Here is a 9,564-nt window from a genome sequence, read left to right on the forward strand (position 1 = left end):
TGTGGAGCACAGGCTCCGGACGCGCAGGCCCAGCGGCCACGGCTCACGGGCCCAGCCGCTCCGCGGCACGTGGGATCTTCCCGGACCGGGGCACGAACCCGCGTCCCCTACCTCAGCAGGCGGACTCTCAACCACTGCACCACCAGGGAAGCCCCAGGACATTTCTGAATGCTGGTGGCAACTCCGCTCCCCACTGGCGTGGCCAGTCCCCTTGGACATCTCACCTCCCATCCTTTACTCACCCAGGCCTCTGGGAGACAGCACTCAGGGCCAGGAGGCAGGAAGGCTGACATGGGCCCCCACTTAGGACCCTGGACATGGGCTGCCCCTCCTGTGCCCGGTGCTGTCCCCAGAGCAGAGGCCGGCACTGAGCAGAGCTAGCCTCCCAGTACAGCCCACTTCCCGTCCTGAGAGCTCGGCCCCGCTTCTTTTCTCGTTTTTCAGAAAGGAGCTGGTTTCACTCTCACTGTGTAATCACGTGATGGATGCGTTTCCAGAAAGGCCGGCCTCCAGCTGTGCCCAGAATTCCCCTACCCAGGAGTCGGCCACGAGGGGCTCCCCCACTCCCCCTCCTGGAAGTGCACAGCCAGCACCGTCCCTCCCCAAGAAAAGGAGAAAGATGAGGCTGGTGAGGCCCCGCAGCTGACTTCACGGCAGCAGCCAGCGCTCTGGGACCAGGACCGCCCACGCCCAGGCCCTAATGAGGTGCAGAGAGCACGGTGGTGACAGCGTGCACATAGCGCTGCGTCCTCTGTAAGCAAAGGTGGAAAAGAATGGTTTTCGTGTCTGTTTGTACTCTCTGTAGACTTGGGAAGGGTGCAGGAGAAAGTAATCAACGTGATGGGGGCCACGATGGGGGCCAAGGAGCGGGCCGTGGTCACTGTACACCATCCCACAGTTTTTAAACCGCCTGATGGTACCACCGATTCAAAAGCATTTGGTTTTAAGCAACAGAAGGTCATTTCGGAAGCTCTGGAAAACACAGAAAAGTACCAAGAAGAAGGCAAAGATCACCCCAAATTCCCCCACCCTGCCCAGATTCCCCACTCAACACCCACCTCCCTTCAGCTGATCTCAGAAAACGGACGCCACCCCACACCCAGAACCGAAGGCCTGGGGGACACCCTCGCATGCAGAATCACAGGTGCCCAGGCTGCCCTGGCCAACCCCGGCCTCCGATCGCCAGGCCGACCTGGTCCCAGGGCCTTTACACCGGCCAGTGCCTTGCCGGGACCAGCTCCCTCCCTCCCCGGGCGAGGGGCTCAGCCTGGGCCCTCTGCAGGTCCTAGGGTCTCAGATAGAGAAGGTCTCTCTCCTGGTGGCCCTGTGTTAAGTGGGTCCCCTCCCCCACACCCCGTGGGACTAGACTCGGTTTGTGTGCCCGTGTCCTCTGCCAGGTGGGTCACTGGAGGGCAGCGGCCTCTTCGGCCTCATTGGGGAGCAGCGGCGGGTCCGCGCGCGCCCTCTGCCGGCCGCATCCGGAACTGCCGCTCTGGCCCCTTGACTCCGGCCGGACCTCCCGCCCAGGCACCGCGGACCTGCTCCCTGTGGGGACCTTGCTCCACCGCCTCACTTCGGACCCGGAAACCGTAAGAGGGCTCTGCTCACACTCGGGCCCAGCAAGTGATCACCTGGCCAAGGTCCGCAGCTCTGTGTCGGAGAGGCTCGGGGTGGCCCCCACCGCAGCAGGCATTTCCCACCCCACCACTGCCACCCTCTTCCATGGGGCTCCCACCTGTCCAGGACCCGGCATTCTTCAGCTCAGCTGGGACCTCTGACCGTGGTTCTGCCAGCTGTCACCCGTACCTCCTGCTTCCCCAGACCCCAGGCCCATCCTTGGCAGCCCACACTCTCCAGCTGTCCCCCTCCCCTCCCCTGGCCATCTGTAGAGGCCCTGCACCCGGCTCAGTCTAAGTGGTCCTGCCTTCTGCAGCTGAAGGAAGTGGCCACCAGTGCGCAGGAGAAGCTGGCAGCCTCCTCCACTGCCCAGTCTAGCCACTCACCCTCCTGGACCACAGCCCATCCTCTCCTCCCGCACACCTGGCCTTTCCAGTGCTTGCTGGGGACGCCCAATGGATCTTTTAACTCCCCTTCTCCATGGGACCAAGTGTATTCGGTGACAACGACAATGGCTGAAAAGAAAGGCAAGTTGTGAAAATGTTTTTTGCTGAACTTCATGTACCCAATCATGTGAATAAAAAGTAAATACATTCAATAAACAGTACAAAAAAGCAAAGTGATGGATCAAAACTTTCTTTACATTATGTATTCTCTCAAAAACAAGGGGAATACTTATACCAACATATCCATTTTTCACATTAATGAATAACATTATAGACCAGTTTCTGTTTTTGAGTCTTAATATCTGCAAATTTCACAGTGCTTTTGTCACAGTCTTTTTTCTTCTTGTCATGTTCAATAGACAGTCCAGCCATATTTGTCCATCTATTTTCACCCGTAGTTGATCAAAGCATACTTTTTATTGACCTTAATAAACTTGTGGTAATTTTCTTTCACTTGAAACCACAGATGCACCAAGTTAGGAAGAACCGTATGTACGTCCTGCAAATTGTTAGTCTGTCAGTGTCTTTGGTCAAAGCCGATCCTGGTGTCTTTCAGACTCTCCGCAGTTGAAAAATTGTAAATTCCAATGAAAACTCTGAGTGGTGTATAGAACGACAGGGTTGAAGTAAGTCGGGCGTAGTGGTGGTGCTAATGTCACCTGCTTTGCTGTTTAAATGCAGGAGCACAGAGTTCTGCCAGGGCTGGAAGTACACATGACACCCAAATGTTAGGAACGTCCCCCCGAAACACAGGGTGTAGCTGATTTCCACGTAGGATACAAAGTGTGCTGGAGTTGGCCGGTGCCAGCGGCCGACAGGAGACATTTTGAGGAGGAGTATTTGTATTTTATCACTGATATTATTTAGGATTACTAAATGAACCTTTAGCTAATTGCATCATGTATGATCTACCCTTTGGGTCCCAGAGTGAGGGGGGTCATCAGAGGCTAGCTGCGCTGGCTCCAGGCAAACCCAGAGGCCCCGGCCCCTGAGCAGGCTGGGCTGCAGGGAGGGGCTGAACACTGTGTAGGGACAGCTGGACCCCAGATCCCCTCTCCAGCCCACACAGCCAGGCAACTTCCCTCTCCTCACTGCTATGGAAGGCAGGAGGTGATTAGTCCAAGGGCTCTTTAGCCTAGGGACGCCGGGCTCAGTTCTCCCCCATGGAGGCCACCAGGCTGGCAGTCAGGCTAAGCAGGAAACAGTAGGTTGGCCAGATGTTGCTCTTTGGGACCCTCAGACGAAATGGCTCTGTCCCACCCTGATCGCCCCAAAGAGGAGCCCACCCTGGCAAGTCCTGCCATGCACACGAGGCTCCCAGCTGCTCCCAAGGGCCACCCCCTTGGATGAGACAGACAGCCAAGGGTTGGGACAGTTTCGTGAAAGACAGAGATCAAAACAGATGAAAGGAGGGTGAGGGAGGGTGCAGGTACTGCAGAAGGAACAGATAGACTAGAGCAGGGGGCACTTAGAAAATAAAAATGTGATATCAAATTAAAGAAAATAGTCAGTGAAAGGGTTGTAAGTTGAGGAAATCTCCCAAAAGTGGAGCAGAAAGAAAAGGAGTTAAAAAGAGAAAAGATAAGGACATTCACAGCCCCAGGAGGGAATCTAAGACCTTAGTGATAGGAATTCCAGAAAGTGGAAACAAGCAACGAAGGAAGGAAGTTATTGAGCAAAGAGCACAAGAAAACATTCCCAAACTGAAGGGCCTTATTATCCAAATTTAGGGGGTCTAGAGTGTGGAGCACCTGGTGGGGAAGCACGCCAAGGCCATGGCCCTGAGGTTGCACAGAAAGGAGGGCAAGTAGAAGATCCTAAAACTTCCAGATGGGGGGAGGGGGGAGGGAAGGGAGAGGAGAAGGAGGGAGAGACAGACACAGAGGCAAAGAGAGAGAGTGAGAAGGGAGAGAGAGGAGGAAGCCCACACAAAGCAGGTCATAAATAAAGGACTGACAACAAGAAAGACATGGGACTTCTCAACAGTAATATGGAAACTAGAAGACAATAGAGCCTGACTTTGAAATTCTAAGAGAAAACATATTCCAACCTGTAATTTGTTGCTCAAAGTATCAATCACCCTGAGAGTTGATGATGGGATAAAGACATTTTCAAACATGCTGTGTCTCAAAAAATTTTTCTCCCATGTAGTCTTGGTCTGAAAGCGACTAGAGCCTGTCCACCAAGATAAGAGTGAAAGGAAAGAAGATGCTGGCATTGGCTCCAGGAGAGAGGAGAAACTCCTCAAAAGACAGTTCCAGGCTCGGGTCTGGAAGAAGCCCACCCAACTTTGCTGGGGAGAACAGGCTGCAGAGGACGAGGCTTGGGAAACACAGGGATGGCCAGTCACCTGATGGGTGGAGAGGAGATTTACAGCCCTGACAGACAGTCTGGGGCTGAATTAATGGGGTTAAATAAAAATGAAGTGAATTAACATGCAGCTAACCAAAAAAATTAGAGACACTTGTCAACACAAGGAAAGAGTGATAGGGGAAAGGAAGTAGAATCATAATGCATTATGTAGATCTGCTGTGAACAATACTTGTACAGTCATATTCATCAGAATACTAACAAAGGATGTAACCAATAACTTTTTTTTATTTTTTATTTTTTGTGGTACGCGGGCCTCTCACTGTTGCGGCTTCTCCCGTTGCGGAGCACAGGCTCTGGATGCGCAGGCTCAGCGGCCGCGGCTCACAGGCCCAGCCGCTCCGCGGCATGTGGGATCCGCCCGGACCGGGGCACGAACCCGTGTCCCCTGCATCGGCAGGCGGACTCTCAACCACTGCACCACCAGGGAAGCCCACCAATAACTTTTAAGTTAACAATGAGTAACAAGTAGCTTGTTGGTCTGTTGATCCAACCTGACATAGTTAGCTTCCATAGGGTGTTCAGCCTCTCTCAGCCCCCTGACCACTCCTTTTGCCCTGGTCAGTCCAATTCACTACCCATGCTCCCCTGAGCACTGCCTTCACCCCATGTTCACACCCCCATCCTCCACACTGGCCAGAGGGCTCTTCCCCAAAGGAAAACCTCAGTGGGTTACTCCTAATCCCCAAAGGCTCCTTCTTTTCAGAAAGTGTCTGTCTAGGGACTTCCCTGGTGGTGCAGTGGCTAAGAATCCACCTGCCAATGCAGGGGACAGGGGTTCCAGCCCTGGGCCGGGAAGATCCCACATACTGCAGAGCAACCGAGCCCGTGCGCCACAACTACTGAGCCTCTGCTCTAGAGCCCGCAAGCCACAACTACTAAGCCTGCATGCCACTACTGAAGCCCACGTACCTAGTACCTAGAGCCCGTGGTCTGCAACAAGAGAAGCCATCGCAATGAGAAGCCTGTGCACAGCAACAAAGAGTAGCCCCTGCTCGCCACAACTAGAGAAAGCCCATGTGCACAGCAACGAAGACCCAATGCAGCCATAAATAAATAAATAAATAAATAAATAAATAAAATATTTGACTACTAGTGAAATTTTTCCCAATTTTTTTTTTTTTTTGCCACACCTTGTGGCATGTGGGATCCTAGTTCCCTGAGCAGGGATCGAACCTGCACCCTCTGCATTGGAAGTACATTGTCTTAACCACTGGACCAACAGGGAAGTCCCAAATTTTTCCCAATTTGATGAAAAACATTAATATATAGATCCAAGAAGCTCAGCAAACCCAAGCAGGATAAATATGAAGAATGGTACAATTGGGCACATAATAGGAACCCCCTCCCCCCCAAAAAAGAGAAAATCTTGAAGCAGCCAGAGAACACGTCACATTACACGCAGGGGACAATGATCAAAATAGATATGAATGACAGATGATTTATCATTGGAAACAATGGAGGCCAGGACACAATGGGACAATATTTATAAAATATATCCTTCAAAAATAAACATGGCAATTCCTCAAAAAATTAAAAATAGAGTCACCATATGATCAGCAATTCCATTTCTGGGTACATATCCAAATAACTGAAATCAGGGTCTCAAAAAGATATGTGTACATCCATGTTCACAGTAGCACTACTCACAATAGCTAAATATGGAAGCAACCTGTGTTCATCAATGGCTGAATGGATAAGCAAAATGTGGTATGTACATGCAATGGACTATTATTCAGCCTTGAAAAAGAAAGAAGTTCTGACACAGGCTACAACATGGATGAAACTTGAGGACGTATGCTGAGTGAAATAAGCCAGTCACAGAAGGACAAATATTGTAGGATTCCATTTATATGAGGTTCCTAGAATAGTTGAAGTCCGAAAGTCCGAAAGTAGAGTGGTGGGTGTCGAGGGCTTGGGGAGAGGAGGAATAGGGAATTAGTGTTTCATGGGAAGAGAGTTTCAGTTTTACAAAATAAAGAGTTCTGGAGATGGATTATGGGTGATGGTTTCACAGTATCATAAATGTATTTAATGCCACTGAACTGTACACTTTAAAAATGGTTAAGATGGTAATTTTTATGTTGTGTATTTTATCACAATAAAAAATGTTTTTTTTTACAGAAGGGAAAGGGATTACACAAAAGCTGGGCTGCCAGGAAGTGAGATCATGGGGCCACCTCAAGGGCTGTTGGCCATGGTAATCATGAACTGCCTTTAAATGTGTGAGTAACCCCTCCTTCATGAGGTGTACAGACCTGCACATTTACTAGATTTTACTGGATAGTATTTAGTTGATAACTTTAATGCTAATTTTCATCAGGGAGGGACTTCCCTGGCGGTCCAGTGGTTAAGACTTCGCCTTCCAATGCAGGGGGTGTGGGTTCGAGCCCTGCTCAGGGAGCTAAGATCCCACACGCCTCGCGTCCAAAAAACCAAAACGTAAAACAGAAGCAATATTGTAACAAATTCAATGAAGACTTTAAAAATGGTCCACATCAAAAAAAAAATCTAATTTTCATCAGGGACACAATATTCAAGTTAATATCTTTATTTTGGAAATACAGAAATAGCCATGTTTTATCTTTGTTTTCCAGAGGCTAAAGAATTCTCTTTTCTCTTCTCCATGAATGAAGATGTGGACACTGGTTACTTTAAAGAAGGCAGGCAGGGTATTCATTAAACAGCAGTGGCGTGGCACCTCAGGGGAGATGTGAGCTGCACACCAGGCCTCCTGAAGCTGATTCTCCATGCCACCTGCTGCAGCTTCGCCCCCAAAGCTACTCTCCCGTGGACCCTGAGTAAATCAGGAGCACCCTGGCTCACCCAGGGCCAGGAGGGCGTGAGCATGGGTGACCCGACAGGGAATGGGTTGGGGGGAGGGGCACAGACACCTGTACCACCTGTGCCTTGGTGATAGCTCATGCCACAAGGACAGGGGCTGCGGAGGTCTCTGTGGCATCAGACCTGGACTCCTGACCAAGGGCCAGATGTGATGATGGCTATCCTGGCAGACACCTGCATGGACAGAAGACACCAAGGTCTAGGATGCCCCCTCTCTGGGCTGAGCCAACCAGGGCAGATGCAACACCACGGAGCTGATGCAACTTCTCCTTTGGGGATCACAGCCCTCAAGAGAGGGGCTCACTCGAGGGTTCACATGGCCGGGTGTTGCTTAAGTTCCAGGAGTAGGATATCTTGACGGAAATAGGTTAAGACCGCTGTCTCTTTCCAAGCAGTCTCCTCTCTCTTCACACTCTTCCTGGGCCCGCTGCAGTGACCACAGGCATTTTTGGGAGCCCACTAAGAGGAGCTAGAGTTGGGACGCACTTAGTTGGGGTATATGGGATATTTTTATGCTGTTCACAGTCTTGCTGGCCTGTCCTGGGGCAGGTGCGTCTTCTACAGCTGCCAACTGCCTACCCGCACAGCGCCCGGAACCGAAAGTATGCGGAGCAAAGGAGAAACAAGGTTTGTCCTATGAACCAAAAGGGAGTCTGTGCAAAATTGTTAGCAGAGGACTCAGCTGTCCTGACTCCTGGAATAGAATGTGTGGATTTAATTACAGAAAACTCAGCCAAAGTTGGAGTCGACTCGGGACTGGCCTGTACGGTGCGCCCTCATGCCTGCCATGCATGTCAATTACCCCAAACAGGAAGAGACCTCTGCCTACATCTTGGGCAGGAAGGTGCCTCTACTTACCGTCAGGCAGAAGGAAGGAAACTTCCCTCCACCCCCCAACACCCCAACAGCCCAGCCAATCAGAGACTGCAGCAGTCCAGCCAACAGGAAGCCTCCATTGGACCCCCAGCTCCACGAACTCTTTGGTTATCACAGCCCGTCCCAACTCCCCCTTCTCCCAGCAGGAGGAGGAGAACAGCAAGTTCTTCCTGTTCTCCCGATTTGCCTATGGTCTGCCACAGTTTTAATATTCTGAACTGTAATTCCTCTGCGTTCCTAAATATACTTGCTTTTGCTGGTAAGATAACTGGATGTTATATTATTAAAGTGTACATATTTATCAGAATTCCTGTGTTGTGGAGCATAAACCTATAAGAATGCTACAAAGAGTGAGCACATCTATGCGAAGCGCAAGTATTACCCAAACCAAGGTCAACGCTAACCATCAGAGACAAATTTGATCACACAGGTCAGAAAATTGTCCGAATTGTCTTCCTGTTCCTTCCATAAAACAATTCTGCAAAGTCATGATGTGGCATTCAATGAGAATACAGCCAAAAATGTAAGCAAAAGCATTAGAGATGCATTCATTAATTCATACAAACGTTATTTTTCTGAATTTTGTGATGTGTGGCATTTGTCAGTTTTTTAAAATTTATAATTTATTGACTTATTTTCTCATTATACAGGTTATCATAAAATAACTAAAATATTACAAGGTTATTGTAAAATAACTTATTCGTTTATATTATGTGTACATTATATTACATACTGTAAAGTTATGTAGATATTATTCAAAATATACGTTATCCAAAAACATTCTCTTTTGTAACTAATTTTGTTTTTTATAATTTTATGTATTTCCTTGGAGTCCTCCCACAAAATATATTTGCTTCAGGCCCCACCGAACCCGCACCCCGGCCCCCATCATCTTTGCACCACGTGAGCAGAACTCCAGAGAAATAGAAGAACTTCCATTTGCGTGCAAGGTGACCAGAAAAGGCATGCAACAGAAACTAAACTCAACTACAGGAAAATCGATGAGGCTACCTTTCCCTTGCATCCAGTTTGCGCGCCCACCTTGCCCGCGAGGGGCCAGGCCAGGTCGGGGCTGGTCGACCCCCATCCCCAAAGGTGCGACCAGGAAGCCAGGTGTGGACCCCAGGCTCCCTCACCCTACCTGCTCCTCCCCCAAGTCCCCTCTTCTCCCCTCCTCGCCCCGGCGCACAGCACCCGCTACTCGCATTTCCCCTTCCCCTCCCAGTACTCCTCTTCACGTCCTGCGCCCCGACCCCGTTCCAGAGCCACCCTGCGCCGCCTGCCCCAGCCGGGTTCCCCTTCCTCCCACCCCCTCATCCTCTCGCCTCCCCGCCCACGGCCCCTGTACCTCTCATTGCCCCCCATGCCCCTCATCACCCCCTACCGCTCCCAAGCGCCCCCCCCCCTGCCC

At 50.5% G+C, this 9,564-nt stretch overlaps 1 non-coding gene across 1 annotated transcript; it reads right to left on the minus strand.

The window, feature by feature from the left end:
• Positions 1–5,588: 5,588 nt before the first annotated feature.
• On the minus strand, positions 5,589–5,661 carry TRNAG-UCC (transfer RNA glycine (anticodon UCC)). The gene has a single exon. It is a non-coding gene; the product is annotated as a tRNA-Gly (tRNA).
• Positions 5,662–9,564: the final 3,903 nt, after the last annotated feature.

The sequence above is a fragment of the Physeter macrocephalus genome, unplaced genomic scaffold (genome assembly GCF_002837175.3).
Source record: "Physeter macrocephalus isolate SW-GA unplaced genomic scaffold, ASM283717v5 random_1449, whole genome shotgun sequence".
Lineage (NCBI taxonomy): Eukaryota > Metazoa > Chordata > Mammalia > Artiodactyla > Physeteridae > Physeter > Physeter macrocephalus.